A 23,149-nucleotide genomic window follows, 5' to 3' on the forward strand; every position below is an offset into this window, starting at 1 on the left:
GGCTCTGTTCTACAATAATGCGAAGTATGGCGATGTGGTCAGTGTATGATTGATCCTGGGGGAAACCTGCCTGCTGGTCTCTGAGCTTCTTGTCTAGTTCTTTTGACAGTCTTTCCAGGATTATCCTTCATAGTATTTTCCCTGCCACAGATTTAATGCATGATGTCTTTGTAGTTACTGCAGTCTTGAAGGTTGCCTTTTTTAGGGAGTTACACCAGATACCCTTCTGTCCATTTGCTGGGCACCTTTTCTTCTTCCCAGATCTGGCTAAAGAGTTGGTGGAGCATTACTGTTGCCACTTCTGGGTCTGCTTTAATGGCTTCTGGAGGTATTCCATCTGAGCTTGATGCCTTGTTGTTTTTGAGTTTTTGAATAGCCTTTTTTATTTCTTATTTATTGGGCTTGTTTGTATTGACCTGGTGGGGGGTGTACAGATGGGGGGATATTGGCTGGTTCTGATGGTTTGGGTCTGTTCAGTAAGTCCTTGAAATGTTCAGCCCATCTCTTCATCTGGTCTTCTTGTTTTGTGAGCATTGTTCCCTCTTTGTCTAGTATTGGTCTGTCTGGGACTTTTCGTTTGCCTGCCAGTTTCCGTGTGGTGTCGTGTAGTTCCTTCATATCCTCCTGGGACCCAGAAGAAAAAAGTTTTGATATCAAGATTTGTTTTATGTAATATAAGTATTAGACTTGAAAGAAACATTTTGCATCAAAAAAAAAATTTCAAAAATATTATTTATTTATTTTTTATCACGTCCTCTGTAGAGGACATCGGGACTTAGTTGGGTCTTAAATTTCCAGAGTTAGTCAATGAGTTTCAATTGAGTTACAATGGGACTATGGGGTATTTTATGCTTTATCTCTAAATATATGAGCTACAAAGGACTTTTACTCCCCTGGAATTATTGTGTGACGGTCTTCAATGCTTAACACTATGATAGATAGCTGTAGCAAGGTAGAGTGTATTCTTAATAGCTATACCAATGGGCCTGACGTTGCAGTCAGGATGCAGGATTGGTACCCTGTGCCACTGGGTTTAAGGGCCTAGTGGTCCAACTGCACTCACCCCTCACTATCTATGATGTGATGAGGTGTAATGCTTGCTATGTAGTCATTTAACACTCGCCCAGGCAATAAGAAGTGATGGGAAGCCCCATAGTTTGACCCATGACCCCTATGTGATAGACCCCAAAGACCAGGTAAACTTTATTGTGTGTGGTGGCCTAGGAAGGGTAAAGAACAGTGGAGTGAAGCTTTATAGATACTACTGTATGTGTGAATACACTCTCAGCAAGAATTGTCATTGTTTAAAGGAAATAGAGCAAGAAGTTTCCCGAAATCCTCCTTTTAGGTAGTATCCTACCATAGATGCATGGGAATGTACGTTCACCTAAGGTGTTCTTATTTTCCAATAAACCTCCAAATTCTTGCATACACATTACTTCAGAGTCTCACTCCAAGCCAAATTTCTGCTTTCACACTGACTAACCTTTAAAATGTATTAGAAATTATGAGAAAAAAACGTCATTCCCCCTAATGGTCTTCTGCCTGTTGAATCATGGAAACTGGTTAAAAGACAGGGGGTACTAAGTCCTGATGTCCTCTACAGAGGACATTGAATAAAAGGTCAATCAATCAATCAATCAATTTTATTTATAAAGCCCAATATCACAAATCACAATTTGCCTCACAGGGCTTTACAGCATACGACATCCCTCTGTCCTTATGACCCTCGCAGCGGATAAGGAAAAACTCCCCAAAAAAAAACCTTTAACGGGGAAAAAAAACGGTAGAAACCTCAGGAAGAGCAACTGAGGAGGGATCCCTCTTCTAGGACGGACAGACGTGCAATAGATGTCGTACAGAACAGATCAGCATAATAAATTAACAGTAATCCGTATGACACAATGAGACAGAGACGGAGAGAGAGAGAGAGAGAGAGAGAGAGAGAGAGAGAGAGAGAGAGAGAGAGAGAGAGAGAGAGATGCAGGTAATGACAGTAGCTTACAACAACATTATTGAAAGTAATAATATTATAGTTATAGTTCTGGCTACTGTGGTACAATATGTTGAAAGTATGTATTAATATCTGGCAGTATACATGTGTGACAATAGTCATATGTGTATAATAACAGTAGAGGTATGACTAATGACTAATGATGGCAGTAGCAGCAGGAGGCATCTGGCAGGACCACGGCAGCAGCACAACCACACACGTCACGCTGTCCAGGCACCGCTGCGATATGAGTTAATCTGAGAGACAGTGGAGCACAAAGGCTCCGGAGAAGAAGCCGAGTTAGTGACATCCAGAATGGCCGAGTTAGCAAGATGCAGTAATAGAATACGAGAGAGAGAGAGAGAGAGAGAGAGACAGAGAAGGAGAGAAGGTGCCCGGTGTATTATAGGGGGGTCCTCCGGCAGACTAGGCTTAAGTCAGCCTAACTAGGGGCTTGTACAGGGCAAGCCTGAGCCAGCCCTAACTATAAGCTTTATCAAAGAGGAAAGTCTTAAGTCTAGTCTTAAATGTGGAGACGGTGTCTGCCTCCCAGACCGTAACAGGAAGATGATTCCACAGGAGAGGAGCCTGATAGCTGAAGGCTCTGGCTCCTGATCTGCGCAGTGTTCTGGTGGGATAATATGGCACTGTGAGCTCTCTAACATATGACGGTGCTTTACCATTTAGAGCTTTATAAGTTAACAGTAGGATTTTAAATTCAATTCTGGATTTTACAGGGAGCCAGTGCAGAGAAGCTAAAACAGGAGAAATATGATCTCGTTTCTTAGTTCCTGTTAGTACACGTGCTGCTGCATTCTGAATTAGCTGGAGAGTTTTTAATGACTTACTAGAGCTACCTGGTAATAGAGAGTTACAGTAATCCAGCCTAGAGGTAACAAAAGTGTGGACCAATTTTTCTGCGTCTTTTCAGGTCAGGATAGGCCTAATTTTCGCAATATTACGCAGATGAAAAAATGCAGTCTGTGAGGTTTGTTTTAAATGAGAATTAAAAGACAAATCTTGATCAAATATTACTCCGAGGTTTCTTACAGTAGTGCTAGAGGCCAGAGCAATGCCATCTAGAGAAAACTATGTCATCAGATAAAGAGTCTCTGAGTTGTTTGGGGCCAAGAACAATAAGGTGTATTTTGAAAAGGTTAAAATTACTCTGGATTTCTGAAATCTCTCTAAATTAAAGTTAAGACCCTTATATTCAAGAAACTAATTAAATATTAACAAAATAATCATAACTTTTGCCAGAAAATGATCAATTACCACTCTGGCAGCAAAAAAACGAGAAAAACGTAATGGCAGCCATTTTGAAAAGGGTGTGTGTTTGCCCTGTTAACCCCACCCACATAATGTCTACATCATTAGAAAGCCCTGGATGTCCTCTTCAGAACACAATTTGACCCAAATGGATAGTATAAAGAATACTTGAGTTACACTAGTTAGACCAATGTCCTCCACGGAGGACAAAAATGAAGTGTCAGGACCCAGGAGGATATTGTGTTGAGCTGCTGCTTCCTCTGCTTGTGATGCTAGGTTGTTGATGAATTGTTTTTTTTTTGTCCTTCCTAATGCTCTTTTTTACTTGTTTGTCTGCTATCGTCTATTCCTGTTGTGCTTTTGCTTTCACTGTTCTGGTGCGGCTGTTGTTGAGACTGTTCTTGACCTGTTTGCGTGTCTGTATTTTCTCTAATGTTTTTCCTGGTATCCACCCTTTGTGTTGTCTTGTCTTCTTCCTGCATATGTCTTCGCATACCTCTATCCATGCCCTCTTCATGTTTTGCCATTTCTGGTCCATGGTTTGGTTTTGTTCTTCTAGTTGGACCAAGGGGAGGAAATGGTTAGAAAGGCTGATTTGGCATTACTCTCTGGTGTTCTGGTCTTGGATAAGGCTGGCATTGTATCTTGTGCTGATTTTTGTTGCTGTGTTTGTGATTTTTTTGAGTTTTAGGCAGAGTATTCCTATTAGGAGGTGATGATCTGTGACTTTGTCTACTCTTGTGTGGGAAGACACTTCCTCCTATGACTAAGTTATGGAATGCGCAGAAATCGATGAATCGATGAATTGTTCTCCCACACCGTGTCTTCCCATTACTTGTTCTTTACCTGTGTTGTCCTGACCTATCTTAGTATTGAAATCTCCTGTCAGTAAGATGATGTCTTTTTTCCTCTGTTTATTGATGCTGATGCTGTAATATGTCGTAAAATTTGTCTTTTGTTAGCTGTTCTGCCTCATTTGTTGGTGCGTAGCATTGAATTATGGTGACCTTTTGAACAACCTTGCTGTGATGATATGAGCATTCACTGCCTCCCACTCCATGAGAGACCTGGCTGCTTCTCTTGAAAGCATGATTCCTATCCTTTCTGTGTGTGAGGCGTGGTCTTGGTTGTGACCCGAGTATATTATTGTTTCTCCACTTTAAAGTTGTGTTTTTCCTGCTTGAGTCCATCTTGTTTCACTGTTATGGAAAGGTTGTACTGTTTCATTTCAGCTGCTATCTGGGATGCTTTACCGGCTTGATACAGGGGGGTCAACTGAACATCTTCCTTTCAGCTTGGGTTATCCATGCTTGTCTGGGGGGAGACACCTTCCACTTCCTAATCTTGCTGAATGTTTGTCATGAATGTTTCTGTAATTGTTTGTTATCCACTAAGCAAATGAAAAAACCATACTGCCGTACTTTATCTGTTTCTGCCTCTCACGACGTGGATGTGGGGTTGGCCTTTGTGACTTACTTGCTGTTTATACTATGGTAGTTACTGGTGCATTTCTTAACACTGCAAAGGGTGCCTTAGTGTGTTAGTATCTCAAACAAACGTCCACTGACAAAGCAGCGGTACTTGATGAGTTCGGTTGTTGCACGCTGCATCAACAACTGCCAACACCTATTGCGTATCACACCACTGTTAAAGGTGCCTCTTGTAGGGAACAATACTGGGCCTCACAAGGTGGCACCAAAAATGTAGGGAATCCACTGAATATTAGTATTATAAAAGCAGGGATACTATTTGTTGGAAATCTATAACAATACTACGTTTCACGTGGGGACACTCAAATGTTGTGATTCATGCACCAGTGCTATGTTTTACATGGCCACACCATTTGTTGGGACTTAAGCCTTAACATGGGCCTGATCAAATTGGCTTTCTGAAATAATTGATAATTATTAATAATTATTATTAGTTATGTTAAATAATGTGACTTGATTTACATTAAATAACCTCATGGGTCACCATTCCCAAAAAGAAAAAAAAAAAAGATACCCAGTTAATGATATCAGTTTCATAAAGTTCACTAAACTATCATTTTTGGAATTTTGATTAATAATTAAATTAATAACAATAACCAAAATTAATAGTAAAGCCTGAAGGATTTTGGACCTCTTGACATAGCAGAGATTGACTATTTAGTCACTCTTGTGCAACATTAAACAGACAGCAGGTATGATTCCAAAAGTATATTTATTCATAAAGGAAGCAAAGCAAAACAAAACACACAAATTCTAACTAACTTTATACAAGGAAATGTGTGTGTGTGTGTGTGTGTGTGTGTGTGTGTGTGTGTGTGTGTGTGTGTGCGCACGTGCACCGAGAGAGAGAGAGAGAGAGAGAGAGAGAGAGAGGCGGGTGTGGGAAACCGTTTGGCATTCAAAACATAATGTCAGAGAACTACAAGATGGCTGAATCAAAGCTGGCTTCAGATCGGGGAAGGTGTTGCCTGACCATGAGTTTGAGTTGCCTCTTTGGGTGTAGTTATGTTGAAAGCCAATTTTTAAGTGACTCTGTGAATGCGAATTGTGTTGCAAAGGGTCTGGAGTGCAGAGGATGTTTAGTTACATGCAAGACCGTGTGAAAGTTTTAGCAAACTAACATCACTTAGCAAAGCCAACTAACCAATAATCTAACTGCAACAAACACAACAGTAACTCAGTAAACAGCATTAACTCACATTCAACAAGTTAAACAGTCTTGCTTAGCCTGTACAGCTGTGATAAAGCTATGCCCAGTTGTTACGATACCAATCCTTGAATGGATGGAGGGAAGAGTTGGTTTGAGGCATGCTGCTTTTGTTAGCCAACAGGGGAAAGCTGGAAAGAGCTGTGGTTCCACATGCAGTCTTTGTTGTGTCCTTGTTCCGACGGTGAAGATCCGAGGAAGCCGGTCGCTCTGGGTCCATGCAGAGTTAAGGCCCGAACATACTCGAGCGGAACGTATGCGGAATGGACTCCGCGAGGAATGTCCGCAGTCATTCAGGCTTTCATAGTCGAGCGCACTTCTGCGTTGTAGTTTCCTGTAAAAATGTCTGTGAAAAATCCCCGGGATGTGAAAAATACATGCCGAGCAGTCACTGGTGCGCGGAGCGGAGTCCGCGAGTCGTAAAATCTGAGCTTTGCGCGCACAGGGCTTGCGGACGTCCGCATTGAGTCCGCGCGGACCTCCGCGGAGTCCGTTCTGCGTACGTTCCGCCCGAGTATGTTCGTGCCTTTAGACATTAGGGTGCTAACTCAACTTGGTTCTCCTTGTCGCTGGAGAGTTAGTTGCAAACCTTGTGTTTGCACACTAACTTCTCTGTTTCAGGTATGATCCTGCCGTGAGTGAGGGCAAGTCGTCCAGGTTAAAGAGAGTCTGTGAGCAATTGACCCCTTCGGTGGTTTAGCGGCAAGGGCTTCGGAGCTGGTCAGCAGCTCTGCAGGGAAGAGAACTTCTGGGCAGGTCAAGGGCCCAGGAGCAAGAGAGAGCCTGTCTGGGCTGGTCAAGGGCCCAGCAGGAAAGAGGAAGACCTTTTTCCTACAGTTTGCCTGGTGACATCACAGAATCACATGACACTGTAAAGGTACTGTCCAATCAAGTTTGATGACTGGTCTCTCCCTTGGGTGTGACCGTGAGGCATCCTGTGGAGATAAGGGTCACATAACCGTTCCTTGTTTGAGGAACAAAGAATCATTTCAGATGGCAAGAGAAGAAGCCTTCACATGTCCAGTTTAGATTTTAACAAATGACAAATCATCTGTGGTCCGGTGAATCCCACCACTCGATGTTGGCGTCTGATGAAGAGATCATTGACAAAGCGTCAGTGTTTGATGAGTTGAGAATGAGAACAAGCTGGAATGCTGTTTTTCTCTCATGCAGTGGTTTATGTGGCAAGCCCTGACAGAAGCTTCACATTCGTAACCAGTTAACCTCTCAAAAACCCCCTCATTCATGCTCATTTTCACTTTGACAGCTCATATTTTGAATGACTTTTGCCTATCATTGTTCTCTGCACACCATTTAAGTGATGTCATTAAGCTTCACTTCAACCAAAACATTTCCAACCTGACAGCATAATGACACAACTGCAGTCATATATACTTTATGGTATTTTGAGTCGACTAAGCCAATGTCTACTGCCCCTCATTAAAATTCCATTGCATAAGAATAACTGCAGCCTGATTCACCTTCTTCTCCCTCTCTCCTTTGTTTTTGCTCTTTTTTCCATCTCAGTTCTGACCAGAACCAGTGAGGGTGCATTGAATGTTTTCCGCTCCATAAAATATCTATAAGGGAATTTGCAGACTGTGCCGCTCCGCTGCAGTAGTGATGGTGGTGCTTTTTTATTTTGTCTCTGTTGGGTCTATTTTCAGACATTGGCCCCCATGCTACCCCGACTCTCGTTTTATTCTCCTCTCCAATTCACCTTCATCTTTTCTGTCCTTCCTTCCTCTCTGTCTTTCTCTTTATTCCTCTGCTTCCTGCTTTCCTCTTTTTCCTTTTGGAATCAGAATCAGAAACAGGTTAATTGTAAAGTAGGTCTTCACATACAAGGATTTGTCTTGGTATATTTTGGTGCATGATGAAAAACAAGTACTGAAAAAGCCAGGAATTCTAAATATAAACCAGAGATGTACACAAAAAATCTGGAAATGATATAAAAATTTGAAATATATCCTCTTTGAAAATAAAAGGAACACTGGACTTATTATTACGGTAAACAGCCCAATTTAAGGTGGACAGCCCTTCAATTCAAAAAGTCAGATGAGGGATGGACACGTCCAAACTACAAACGATATCAATGGGCATTTGTAGTAAGAAGAAAAATATAGAACAACAGTTAATAACACCAATAAGGTGAAAGGATTTTCTCATACAGGTGTATCTACCACAAATTTTGGTTTATCTTATGGTCCAATTTTAACACATATGCTTCTAGTGTTTAGAGCAGCAGAATTTCTTAGAATTTTAAAATGTTTGGAGCAAATCATCTCCATTAAAATATATAAGATGGTGGCGCGCATAGACGCAGTGGCTCGGTGCTCTCAGAACTATTTCAAGCACCGATGCTCACATAAAGTATCGGCGAGCCGAACTCCTTGATATTGGAGGCAGTGGCGCCCCAGAACATTTTCATAGGGGGGGCCAGATGGGGCCAGTGAAAATCTTAGGGTGGCACACCAAAATGGTCCTTCTTGTGGCAACTCAGATTCAGCTCCAGTCTGTGGCTGTGTATTGCATTCCCCTTGACTCTTTTTCATTAAAAGACAATATGCATCCAACACATTTACCTCAAGTTTGAGAAACACACAAACATTTCAGAAAAACACAAAAATGTTTCAAATAATTTTCAGTACAGCTTTATTTTGCTGTCACAAAACATACATCAGAAAAAATGAACAGGATGTATCCAAAAACAACTAGTGCAATTTTAACAACTAGTGCAATTTTAACAAGTAGTGCAATTCTTTCTCATCATTCATTTTAGAACAGCTTAATTCTCCTGTTGCTGTGTCTTTTGGCAAAAACATCAACAAAATCATTGAGGTTTATGCTCTTAGCTCTTTTTGACTCTCACTCAACACTCAAGACACCCAAGTTGTTCAGTCGCTCATTGCTCATGGTGTTTCTCAAGTGAGTCTTGATTAACTTGAGCACAGTAAAGCTGCGCTCACACGATGCAGTGCTCACAGGTAATGCAAGTGCAATTTTGCAAAGTTTAAACATTGTGTCAAACACCTCACTATATGGCTCAAGGAAGACTGTGAGCGCCATCAAACTCTTTGGGATTTCCAAGCCACTAGTTTTCTTCCTTTCCAGGATTCGTTTAAGCTGAGACAACTCATATTCTAGATCCTCAGAGTTGCAGTTGTACCGTGAAGGTGCAGCACCTATGTTGCATTGCTCTGCAAGGGTCACAGTTTTCTCCCAAATCTCATCAAAGAGAACTCCCTCTCTAAGACTGCTCAATGTGTCAACAAGAGAATCAACAAGTGTAACAGCTGTGCCCAAATTGAGTTGTGGGGATTGTAGAACATCTGAAAGAAATTTTACCTCCCCAAAAATCTTGGTGAATGACACAAGAAGGCCAACAAACTTCAAATCTATTTGGGCTAATAGACCTCTTGCCTCCACAGCTCTGTCACCATTTCTGTCTTCAGATATTTCTGTCAGTAGTTGTATGATGGCTGGCAGTCTCTCCATCACTGTCTTGCAAGACTTGTACCTACATGCCCACCGTGTCTCTATCAGCCTTTGCAACTCTCTTGGGGCTGTCCCCGGAAACATCTCCCTCTGTACCTCTAGCCACCTTTGGTGCACATACGACCCTGAGACAAACACATACAGCTTCTGGAGAAGAGAAAAGAAACAGTAGGCTTCGGGCTACTTGCTTTTCACGGTGTCCACTAACACTAAATTCAAGCAATGTGCATTGCAGTGAACATAGAATGCTAATGGAGCCTCTGCTTTAATGTGGGCCTGCACACCAGTGTTTTTACCACTCATTACAGAGGCACCATCATAAGCTTGCCCTACAAGGTGTTTTTTGTAATCAAGGCCATACTTTTGCAGGACCTGTATTACTTTTTGTGAAAGTGCTGCAGCATCAAGACGCTCCGCCGCTTCAAATGTTAGGAAACTTTCACGTACTTCTCCTTCATAATAGTACCTAATTACAAAAGACATCTGTTCCTTCTTGCTAATGTCTTTTGTTTCATCAACTAAAATGCTGAAAGCGTCAGTTTGGGAAACCTCACTTATTACTGAGGTGCGGACCATTTCTGCCAGACAGTCGATTATCTTGTTCTGTGTGCTATGGCCAAGGTAGGTCGCATTTCGTTGGCCCATCATTTTTCTTTTCACCTGGTTGTCGTGTTTGGCTAAAAGTTCCATGATGAACAGGAAATTACCTTTGTTCTCACCTTCTGTTTGATTATGGCCTCGCTGTGGGATATTTTGTGTCACTGTGAGAAGCAGGGTTTCTGCAATAGTTTTGATATATTCTCTATTTTCCCTCACTATTTTTTCATATTCTGCATTTAAGCTCGCTGATAGAGAGCTATGGCTTACAGTTGCCTTCTCATATTCTACCCAAGCTAACATGGCATGAACATGTGGTTCAGATTTAGCATGGCTTGCAAATCCCCCATCTTTATACATAGCCTTCTTCCAGTTACTGAACCCGTCTACTGAAGTGAACGCAGAATCCCCTGAAGAGGGAAGACTGAAATGCCGGCAGGCATAGCAGTAGGCAGAGTGTTTGGACTGAGAATATTCTAGCCATTTGTTTAAAGAGTACCACTCTTTCTTAAAGCTCCTTCTCCGTTCTCCTTGAAGAGTCCTGGGGAAAACCTTCAGGTGTGGCTGTTTTAGCCCCTCTGCTCTGGTCTGAGATAGATCTAGGATACAAGAGAAAAAAACAATTAATCTGATTTTAAAATACTGGCCTATAAACTTTTCTATTCAGACTATTCTTAACCTCAACTACTGATAGAGGTGAATCATAAAGGTTTTATACACTTACCATAAAATGTCCTCACTCACTCTAAACATACTATAACCATAGATTTGTTAAAATGATTTTGCCCCGTAGCCATCCATTTCATTATCATGGGCACACACAGATAAATTCACCTGTTGGTCCAGGGACAGGTTGAGTGACTGCACTGCTCTCTGTGGCTGAACTTGCTCCCTGTTCAGCACTTGGCAAGTTATCTCTGTGTCTCCTTCATGCTGACTTGCTGCCCCTGCCTCGCCTACATGGTCCTCCATCTCCTCACTACTGGTAGGAAACTGCGTCTGCAGTTCCTCCACTGTCGACTGATTGCTTTCATTGCTTACTTTCTTGTTGGAAAAATAAGACGAAATTGGTGTTGTGGCGGACTTTCTCTTCATAGTCTGCAAATTAACATGGAAGCAATGCACATCACGGTCAGCAGCACACACACACACACACACACTGACTAACATTGCTCATAGACTAGGACCAACGTCCGCTAATGTAACTCTCAGCTGTATGAAAATCATCATAGAATTTCTATGACGATTTTCATACAGCTTTCTATGATAGAAAGCCATGATAACACAATGGCTCCGGCTGATACTGCTTACAGCATTAACGTACTGACAAGTGAATTTCCCCGATGTGGGATGAATAAAAGTCTAAAGTCTTACTGGTTACTACCTAGCAGCGGCAAGCTGCTAGCTAGCTGCTAGCTAGCTGCCAGCGTTAGCTTGCCATCCGTGGATCGTGGCAGAAAGAAGATTCTGGCAATGGAGAAGCCAGAGGGGAAATTAGAGTCAACATTGTGTGAGACGACTGAGTATTGATTAGAGTTTACAAATGTGGCTTCTTTTCAATTGAATTTAACTTACGGTGAGTGATGCTGTGGCGATCAAAATACACTGTTCGGCGGCACTCTTCTTCTGCTTCTTCTGCTGACTTTCCGTCAGACTGCACGCCTTTCAGCACATTAGCGCCCCCACAGGTGGAGATTTAAATTACAGTTCCTCATTGAGCCAGCGCCTCAGTCAGTCAGGGAAATTGGTGGGACTACTGGGGGGGCCAGTGGGGTGGCAAGCAATTCGTGGAGGCGCCATTGATCGGAGGGCGAGTTATCACCACACTATCACCACTCACCGAGGAGTGAGGGACTGCTGCGTCCTTGTGTTCACTGAGACATGGATGAATGGTAACATATCAGCAGTGTTGGGCAAGCTACTTGAAAAGTGTAGTGAGCTAAGCTACTAGTTACTCTAATATTAAATGAAGCTTCACTACATCAAAGCTATCACCCTCAGAAATGTAGCAAGCTAAACTACAGCAAAATGAAACTAACTAGTGCAACTACATCCAAGCTTTTTACTAAATTGAACCAACTTCATGCCAAGTCAGTGTTTTCTTACTGATCAATAAAACTGTCAGTCAAACAGATAGGCAGGTAAAAAAGTTAAGTTCAATTGTTTATTGAACAGTGAGCTGCACTAACTCCCAACACGACTCAAACCACAACAGCAAGAATGAAGACCTGCTTCAAACAGTCACAAAATGGTCAAAAACGTACTTGTGTATGTATGTATGTGTAGGTACACTGCAAAAAACTCAAAATCTTACCAAGAATATTTATTTCTAGTCAAAACAAATCTCATTACAATTGAAATAAGACTCATCACCTAAAAAGTAACTTGTTTTTAGACAATTTTCACTTGTTTCAGGAAAATTTTCACTTGAAATAAGTAGAAAAAAGTTTTTTTTTCTTATTGCAAGCAAAAAAAAAAAAAAACTTGCTCTATGGGCAGATTTTCATACTTATTTCAAGTATTTTTTAAGTGTAAAGAAATTTGTTTTGACTAGAAATGAGGCTAGTAAACACATTTTAGTAAACACATTTTATAGTGAGCAGCATACACATGTATGTCCCCTACAAATCCCAACCGTGTTTACAAAGTTTGAATGAACGAGACGGACGCAAAGGAAATGGAGGCTGCACATTGATCCTTTTGCCTCTGTCTGCAGGAACGAATATAAATCCCATTCGTGATGGGGTCAAATGGATTATGTGCATTATTAACCACAAAACAAGCAAATACTTCATCTTAATAACATATAACACTCATTACGCTTCAGCTGAATCCTCTTAGCAAATGACCATGTTGAATTGAAATTAGTTTATCACGTTAAATGTCCGAAATTGTATGAAATTGCTCCAATGCGTTAAACCAATCTTTGCGCATAATCACACAGCCTGATATGCTCTGGCAAACACAGTGGGACTGCTGTACAGACCGTTGGTCTTTCTTACCCTAACCCTGGTTATTTTCTGAAAGCACAGAACAAAGAAATGTCTTTTTTTTCTCCCCCGGTCTGCTGTCAGCAGGAGCGGCGGCTGCAGCGGGGATTTCAGCACCACGGACGGCGCATGTAAAAAGACTTGACAAGCGTCTCCTTTAAATGTGTTTGCTACTAGCGAAATTACACATAATAAATGAAGACAGTGACATATTTTCAATAAAAAACAATGAGATGAACGTTCATTTCAAGCTTTTGTAGTACAACGAGTTTCAGAATTGTGCGTGTGCGGCCGGAGAGCGGGCGGCAGTGTTTGATGCAGGAAACTTGATATGGACTTGAAAATCAATTTCAGAGTGGGGGTCGTTCAGAATGGCGGGGTTTTGGAACGGCGGTGTTTCAGAATGGAGGGCTGTCCCCCGTCAGGTTCATGCGGAAGTGACTCTGTGTGGTAGCGGTGACAGTTTTATTTCAGTCCATAACAGAAATCCCCACCTCGTTTGAGCTTCAGAAATGATTTTGGAAATGTAGCTTGTGTGGACGCTACCGCACTAAGTGATCAATAAAAGAGCTTAACTACTGAGAAGTTACTTGATTCAGAAAACAGCGACGCTACCACCAAGCTACTGAGAAATGTAGTTATACTACAAACGTCCGCTACTGTAGTGACACTACTGCCCAACAGTGCGTATCAGACTGCGGTGTTGAGCTAACAGGGCTAACACTACATAGAGCAGACAGGGAGGCTAAAGGTGCTCACAGACTCAGGCGTACTATAAGTGCAGCGGACTCCGTGAGGAATGTCCGCAGTCATTCGGGCTTCCATAGTCGAGCGCACTTCTGCGTTGTAGTTTCCTGTAAAAATGTTCGTGAAGAATCCCTGCGATGTGAAAAATACATGCCGAGCAGTCTTTTGTGTGACACTGGTGCGAGGAGCGGAGTCCGCGCGGTCGTAAAATCTGAGCTTTGTGCGCACAGGGCTTGCAGACGTCCGCTTTTAGTCTGGGTGGACCTCCGCAGAGTCCGCTCCACATACGTTTCGCCCGAGTATGTTTGGGCCTTAAGGCTGCATCATCTGGTAAGCTCCGTGGTGGCGGTCTGGCAATATACACAAACAATTCATAGTACTGTGATGTACCATGTATCATAGCGTTATATATGACAACACAACATCCAGTTGCTAATGGCTAACGTTAACCTACTGTAGCGTAGCCACTGAAACATTAACGTTATCTTCCTTGTGCATTTCCACTTACTAGTAACGTTAACGCTACTATCTAACGTTAGCACTGTAACCTTATTCTAAAACTCATCAGTCATCACTGACTCCTGTTGAGTTTTAAAATTCTGGGGTTGCATTTATTTATTTATTTAATGTTTATTTAACAGGGACGATACATACAACATTGCCACAAAAAAAATGGGAAACTGTGATGCATATAAGACATCTAACTATAGCTAATTTGCAGTCTTCGTCCCTGGTCAGGCTTTAGAATACAATAAAATATACTGAATACAATAAAAAATGCAATGATACAAATACAGTGAATAATACAATGAATAAATAAATACAGTTGCAGTTGTAAATTACAAATTAATACACAAGTTAAATTTAACGTTAAACATTGGTAAAGTACTGTTGTGAGAAATTAATGTTCACATTTCTGCTGCTGCTTGAACCAATGTTTAACTTTCACACTAAACCTCTTTAGTTCTGTTTGGGATTTAATTTGTGATGGTAAAGAATTCCATAGGTGTGTACATTGCACTGAGAGGGATGATTGGCCAAATGTTGTCCTGCACCTTGGAATTTTACAGTTTTGCTTGGTTATGCTCCTTGTCATTGTCCTACAGTTGTCTGTCTTTTTAGAGATCTGAGACATCACTTGTGGGGCCAGTCCATTTAAGCACTTAAAAACAACTTTCAAAAGGAGAGCTTTATAAAATTGGAAAAAGTCAACAAATTGTATTTTTCAGTGATTTTGCAGTGGTGCCATTTTTGTGGTTTCTGGTCTAAAAATTTTTGACTGAAAATCATTTGACTGTCTTGGTTGTAACATTACACTCCCTCTCCTCTTCCGTGTATCTAACGTTACCTTGCCAATGCCTACGTCTATCATAGACATAATGAGGACGTAATGGAGGAGGGGGGAGTAGGCCTTTGGTGGGAGGTGGAGTTGCAGGAGGCGGGGGATGGGACTTTGGAGGGAGGAGGGAGTCGTGGATGTTCAAAAGTGTTGTGTGAAGTGCAAGAAAGGTAAGAGTTGCTTTAAAAGAGGTCAACAAAATATAACTCCACTGAAAAGAAGGCTAACAAAGACTATACAGGAACTCAACTAACAGACCAAACAGAATGAGACACTGGGGCAACATATATACTGGCTGATCAGACCAAACTTAATACACAGGGGGAAAACCATATAAACATCCACTAAAACTAATACAAAGAAACCCACCCCCCATGATGTCAGAGCTCTTGGTGTGGTCCATGGGAGGGCCTTCAGCATAAAGCCATGCTCTGCCTTCAGTAACATCTTTTGTCTGTCTCCAACCAGGAAATACCACATCAGCCAGGTAACTCAAAGAAAAGAGAAATGAATTAATACAAACAAATAGCAAAATGACAAACAATGTAAACTAAATGTGCGCGGTCCATACAGAAAACAGTGTGCTGTCAAAGTGCTAATAAACTGAACATGTGGTAATGGTATTTGTGAGTGTGTGAATGCTTCAACCTTTTGTGTGGCTGTGGGCCCAGCCATTACAGCCTCTCTTACCACCTTTCACTGAGACTGCCTCATCCTACAAACCTCCGATCTGCAGAACGAGACCAACCGTCAAAACTGTCCAGGTATGGAATGAGGAAGCTGCCTCTCTCCTGCAGGACTGTTTTGAAAGCACACACTGGGGAGAGAGCAGATCTAGAGGAATACACCTCAGCAGTACTGGCCTACATTCACTTCTGCACTGAGACAGTATTAACCATGAAAACCATCAGGGTGTTCCCGAACCAGAAGCCATGGATGGACAGCAATGTCCAATGCCTGCTCAAAGCTCAGGATGCTGCCTTCAGGACACATGATATGCTGACCTACACTGATGCTCGGAGGAATCTGAAAAAAGGCATCAGAGAGGCAAAACAAAGGTACAAACAGCAAATTGAAGGTCACTTCGAACAAAACAGCGCCCGCAGCATGTGGAGAGGTATTAAGAACCTCATGGACTATAAGTGGAGCAGTCCACAGATCAGCCAGGACAGCACACTGCCTGACACCCTATTGGGATTCACAGGACCACAGATGATTTATCATTTGGTAAAATCTAAACTGGAGATTTAAAGGCTTTTTCCTCTGCATGCTCTTTGATCTCCAAACAAAGAGAGCTATGTGACACCCATCTCCACAGGAGATCTCACCTCACACCTCAGCGAGACTCAAGTCCCAAAACTTGATTGGACAGGACCTTTACAGTGACATGTGACTCTGATGTCACAGGCATCTGTAGATCTGTGCTCCCTTCCAACAGATCTCTCTCTTGTTCTGGAGCTTCAACAGCTCACACCTCTTTCTGGCTGGGCCTGGAACAGCAGAGGCCCAAACCCTTGCTCCATAGCCCAAACCACTAAAGAGAGGGCAATTGATCACAGACTCTCTTGCAAACACAAGGTTTGCAACTAGCTTTCCAGCAACAAGGAACTAAGTGAGTTAGCACCCATCGTCTAACTCTGCTAAACCCTGAGCGACCGGCTTCCTAGGAGTTTCACCTTTGGAACAAAGGACCCAACAAAGACTGCACCTGGAACCATCTTCCCAGCCTTCTTCTGCCGGCTAACAAAGCAGCACACCACCAAGTGACTCTTTCTCCCATCCATTCAAGGATCGGTAACATAACAACTGGGCATAGCTTATCACAGCTTTACAGGCTAAGCAAGACTGTTTAACTTGTTGTATGTGATTTGATGCTGTTCACTGAGTTATTGTTGTGATAGATTGCAGTTAGGTCATTGATTAGTTGGCTTCGCCAAAGCTAAGTGTTTAGTTTGCTAATACTGTTCACAAACAGATTCTTGCACACAACTAAACAATCTCTGCACTAATCCAGATCGTTTGCAACACAAATCACATTCACATAGACTCATTAACAAATAGCCTTTCAACAGAGCTACACCCAAACAGGCATCTCAAAGTTCCCGCTTCTTTTCCTTTGTCTTTGTCCTGACCACACAGTCAGGCAAACACCTCCCCCTGAAGCCAGCCTTGATTCGGCCATTTTGGTAGTTCTCTGTTGTCAGCCATTTTGTTTTGTAGGCCAAACGACTCCTTGATCACCACACTCGCCTTTGTCTTTCTCTTCTTTCTCTCTCTCTCTGAGTGTTTTGGTTTGCTTTGCTAGTTTGTGAATAAATATAGCTAATTCTTTGGAATCATACCTGCTGTCTGTTTAATGTTGCATAAGAGTGAATGAATAGTCAACCTCTGCTGCGTCAAGAACTCCGAAATCCTTCAGGCTTTACTGTTAATTTTGGTTGTTGTCATTAATTTAATTATTAATCAAAACTCCAAATTAATAGTTTAGCCTATTTTATGAGACTGATATCTTTAACTGGCTATCATTTTTCCCTTTACGGGAATGGTGCCCCACGAGGTGATCTAATGTTAATTAAGTCACATTATTTAACATAATTATTAACTGAACCTTTTTTGCATGCTTTGAAACACAAAGCAGCAGTGCGGGAGCCCAGATGATCTCACCCGAGGAGAAGCCACTGCTCATCCTACAGCACCACCAAGTGAGAGCCTCTCTGAGGAGAATAAAAACTTCCAAAGCAGCAGGACCAGACAGGGTGTCAGGCTGTACACTGCAGTCATGTGCCGACCAACTAGCAGGAGTGTTCACAAACATCTTCAACCTCTCCCTACGACAAGCTGTCGTCCCCACCTGCCTCAAATCTATAATGATAATACCAGTACCAAAGAAGTCATTGGTGGTCTGCCTCAATGACTACCACCCAGTTGCCCTGACCCCGGTAGTGATGAAGTGCTTCGAAAGGATTGTTCTCTCCCACATCAGAGACATCATCCCTGTGGATCTGGATAGCCACCAGTTTGCCTACCAGAGGAACAGATCTACAGAGGATGCAATCTCAGTCGCACTTCACACAGCCTTGTCCCACCTGGAGCTTCCTAACACATACGCGTGGATGCTTTTCATAGACTTCAGCTCCGCTTTCAACACAGTAATCCCCCACAAACTCGTCCACAAACTCCACAGCCTGGGATTAACTACCTCACTCTGCACATGGATTATGGACTCTCGTCAGGATAGGCAAGCACATTTCCTCCAGCCTTCTTGTGAACACTGGGGTGCCACAGGGGTGTGTGCTCAGTCCAGTCCTGTTCACCTTTTTCACTCATGACTGTGCCCCCATCCACCCCTCCAATACTATAGTGAAGTTCACAGACGACACCAATATAGTGGCTCTCATCACAGATGGCGAGGAGACCCACTACAGAGAGGAGGTCCAGCATCTGGCTGAGTGGACACCTGTGCAATAATTGCCTTTATTTTGTATATCTATATACATTTTTATTTATATTCATTACAAGAGTTCATATACTTTTGTGTAATATCCACCCTTATTTATTTACATACATCCTCTATATTTTCAACACTGTGTGTTATTTTACTGTGTTAACATTTGTTCATACTTTATACTCTTATCTATAGTTCTAGTTTTTTATTGTAGTTCTGTTTTTTTTATCATAGTTCTGTTTTTTTTTTATTATAGTTCTAGTTTTTTATCCTTTATCTTTCTTACTGCTGCTGAACTGACAGTCACCAACTAAGTTTCATTGTATTTTTTTGCAATGAAAATAAAGTCTCTCATATCTTATGTCTTACAGTATGTCTTAGGAAACAACAGTTACCGTCTTTCTGGAGGGAAGTGATAACTAAGAAAACTTGGGAGGATAAAGGTATTACAACTCTTCAAGACTTTAATGGGGCAATCACCCTTCTGAAATTATAAGCGCTTGTCTCATTATAATATTGATAAATACTCTTTTTTCTACTTCAAAATAAAGTCAGGTTGTAAAGCCTACAGGGTTACCTTGGGGTCAGATTTAAAAGAACATCCTATTCTAAATAAGATACACAATGCTCCGAAATGTTGAATGGCATATTGATTTTCCAAAAATATATGCTTACATCAGGAATGAAAGCGTGGAATAGGGATATATCCGTCATTACTATGGACATTTTTGTCCATTTGAGCAAATTTTTCCTCTTTGTCTGGCCACTATTTTGGCTGTGTTCGTGCAACAAAGTTTTTGCAAATTTTTTTTCTCTCTCTTGACAAAGTTTGGAATTCAAATTTTAATTTTTCTAGAACACTAGAACACTGTGAAAAAGATTTACTACCCTTTTGGACAAAAATGTCCACCTGCAAAAAACTGCTATAAAAACTTAACAGATTAATATTTTTTTCTGCATAAAACTCTTAAACAACTTCAGCCCTGCTCAAAACTACCCAAAATTCAATCAGTTTGAGGATTTTAACCCTTTAAATGCCAGTTTAATTACTTGATGTCACTGTTATTATTTCTGGGAAAAAAAACAACAACACAAAATCTGTTATTTTCCATAAAACAAATGTTGGGTGGCTGGAAGATTTTTTTTTAAAAATCAGTCTTGGATATGTCAAAGATTAGCCAAAATACTGACTTAAATGCATTTATAGTTTTTGTGTAGCATCAGATTTAAAATTTACTATCCTCTTATGTCATTAAGGACAAAAATGTCGACTTCCAAATACTGCTAGAAAAATAATACAGATTAATATTTTTCCTGCTTTTTTGGGTTAAATCTTTTGATTAACTTCAGTCCTGATCAAAACTATCAAATATTGAATAATTATCAGGATTGTAACCCTTTAAATGCCAATGTTATTAAAATGTTATTTTCCATAAAACAAATGTTGGCGGGCTGGGGGATTGTTTTTTTTTTTTTTTTTATCAGTCTTGGATATGTCAAAGATTAGCCAAAATATTGACTTTGATGCATTATTAGTTTTTGTGTAGCATCAGATTTCAAATGTACTACCCTCAAGTCATTTGTGGACAAAAATGTCCCATTGAGTCCCATTAAAACCACATTTTTTAATATCATAGCTATGAGAAAATATATTCATGCGTTCTGTATCATTGGGGTTTCATTTTTGAGAATTATAGTACAATTTGTAATTTTTACTGTTCACAACAAAATTAGCCATGTCCCCATTACAGGCCTATGCATAAAAATGCTTGTCATTTCATTAGTTTAGCTAAGTAGGCTATTTTAAGAAAGTGTGTGTGTGTGTGTGTGTGTGTGTGTTTGCTGTTTCATGTGTCTTTGAAGTAGACAGATTGACCTTAGGTTGACCTTATTGTAGAACTTGTAATGTCTGATAAAGTTACTTTAGTATACTGTCATACACAGCCAAACAACGGCTAATGAGTTTATGCACCTGGCTGAAGTCCTGTCACAATCAAGAAAACAAAAATCAGTTGTGGTGAAAGCCGATGCATCATACTGTAGTGGTATGAGATACCACTGCCACGCTTAACACAAGTCGCGGCTTCACCACGCCCTTTCTGGGCTATTAGCCTATCAACATTCAGGCGAAGGGGATAAAGGAGGGCCGTGTCCCTCCTCCTGACCTCTCGCTTCCTGCCTCTTCGCCCTGCCCACTTCCAGGTCGTTGCACTCACCGCTCACTGCAGAACACAGGTATGCACACCTTAGCATTGTATTTACATTCGGCTGCGTGTTATGTATCTGAAACCGTAATCTTTTTATTAGGTCCGGCGTCTCACCTGCAGTCGAGGCGATTATCCAGGGTGGTCTATCGCTGCTGACCAGAGCATAGCCTGCTGCACGTGGGATACGCGGTGGCTGCCTTCCCCTGCCGCAGTGACTCTCTTCACCCCTCTCCCTCTTTGGGCGGACGCCGGTTCTACCCAGCTGGCCACCGGAACACACGGATGCTAAGTTAAGTAGGAGCATTGCTGTTTAATTATGGTCTTTTAGCCACGGCTACTGCTACCGTTGCTACCGCTGCTACTACTCTTAGCCACGGTTGCTGCTGCCGCTGCTACCACTGCTCCCGATCAGTGGGACGCCACGAGCTCCATCAGGACTTTCAGCCACCCATGTGGACTGGGCTGTGTGTGTGTGCGTGTGTATGTGCGTGTGTATGTGTGCGTGTTAATCAAGGTTTGGCTTAATTGTTTTGTTTATTTTCTTATTTAATTATTGGTCGATTCGCTTGAATTTCTTAGTTTAGTTCCTTGTTTTGTTTTGGGGAATTTATTGTAATTAAGTTTCATTTGGGAGGGGAACTCCACAGTTTGAGTTCTCAGTTATTTGTGTTATATCAGTTATGATGATTAACTGTTGAGTTGATATCTCTGGCCAGAGACTCCTTAGTTTCCTTTGTGTTTCTTTTGTTTGGTTGATTTATTATTGATCTAAATCCATATTTGTCAGTTTATTAATTCATTACAATTTGTTTTCTTATGTTATGGGATATTGTTTGTTTTCTTTTTTTCTTATCCTTGAGCCTTGACTGTGTCTCTCCTTTTTCCCCTACAGCTGAAGGCCGACGGTGGTGGTGATGGTTTCCCTGGGTGGTGGTGATCCCCTGTGTGCTGTGTGACCCCTGTTCAAGATTTGCTTTGTGTGCACTTCACGTTTTTGCTGTGTGTTTGGGGTGTTCTCCCTTTTCTTTTTGGACTTCACTCCCCCTTGTCACCCCCTCCTCCAGCCGGTAAGCCTCAGTCTGTATCCCCTTCCTTTAGTTGGGCTCTCTTCTCCTTTTTGGTTATTAAACCCCGTTGTTTTAACTAATAAAATACTTTTTTTATGATCATTGAACTCCGTCTCCTGCCCTTCCTGAGTGAACGAACCTGAGTGTCTTTCTGGTGATAGTTCACCTTTAATATGGGTCCTTGGGCCCTACCCCAAGGTGGCGTTGTCGGTAAAGAGATCCCCTAATATATAAATTAATAATCACCCCCTCGTGTTGCCACAATACAAAAACTAAGAGACAAAATAAAATAACCATCTCGAAACAAACAACAAAAGAACAGCACTAAATTCTAACAAGAGACCACACCATCTGCACCGTTAAAGAGTGCTAAATATAAATTAAAGGATTTGCCTTAATGTAACGTGTCATGTTCGACATGGAGACTTTAATGTAGTGTGCTCCTATCCTCTTGGTGTCTTTCTTCTTTTTTGTCTTTATCCTTAGCTGTCTGTCGATCAACTTCTTCATTATTTTTCATTCATTTTTGTTAGCTCTTTAAATTGTTCTCTTCTTGTATCATGTCCCAGATTCAACATCTAATGAGCTGAATCAGCTTAACAGAAAGAGGATTATAACTCAGATCAAGAATTCATTTCCGTCAATTTGGACAGTTTAGCCTTAAGAACTTTCCTCAAGGCAAAAAAGACTCCTGCAAATATTCAGCATGACACTGTTGCTGTAGATTTGTTGAATGCACATCCATGATGCGAATCTCGTGTTGAGATCTGGTGACTGTGGAGGCCATTTGAGTACATTGAACACAAGGGACCAGTTTGAGATGATTTGAGCTTTGTGACATGGCGTATTATCCTGCTGGAAGTAGCCCCAGAAGATGGGTACACTGTGGTCATAAAGGGATGCACTCAGTCAGCAAAAATACTCAGGTAGGCTGTGGCACGCTCAGTTGTTACTAAGGGGCCCAAAGCATGCCAAGAAAATATCCCCCCCACCATTAAACCACCAGCTTGAACCTTTGATACAAGGCAGAATGGATCCATGCTTTCATGTTTTTTTATGCCCAGTTCTGACCCTACCATCTGAATGCCACAGCAGAAATCAAGACTCCTCAGTCCAGGCAACATTTCTCCAATCTTACATTGTCCAATTCTAGTGAGCCCTTGTGAATTGTAGCCTCGGTGAGGTGACGGGCTACAGCAGCAGAAGACCACAATGGGTGCCGCTCCTATCTGCTTTAAGGTTCAACGTATTGTTCTTTCGGAGATGGTCTTTTGCATACCTTGGTTTTAACGAGTCATTA

Source organism: Epinephelus lanceolatus, chromosome 6 (genome assembly GCF_041903045.1).
Source record: "Epinephelus lanceolatus isolate andai-2023 chromosome 6, ASM4190304v1, whole genome shotgun sequence".
In the NCBI taxonomy this organism is placed as follows: domain Eukaryota; kingdom Metazoa; phylum Chordata; class Actinopteri; order Perciformes; family Serranidae; genus Epinephelus; species Epinephelus lanceolatus.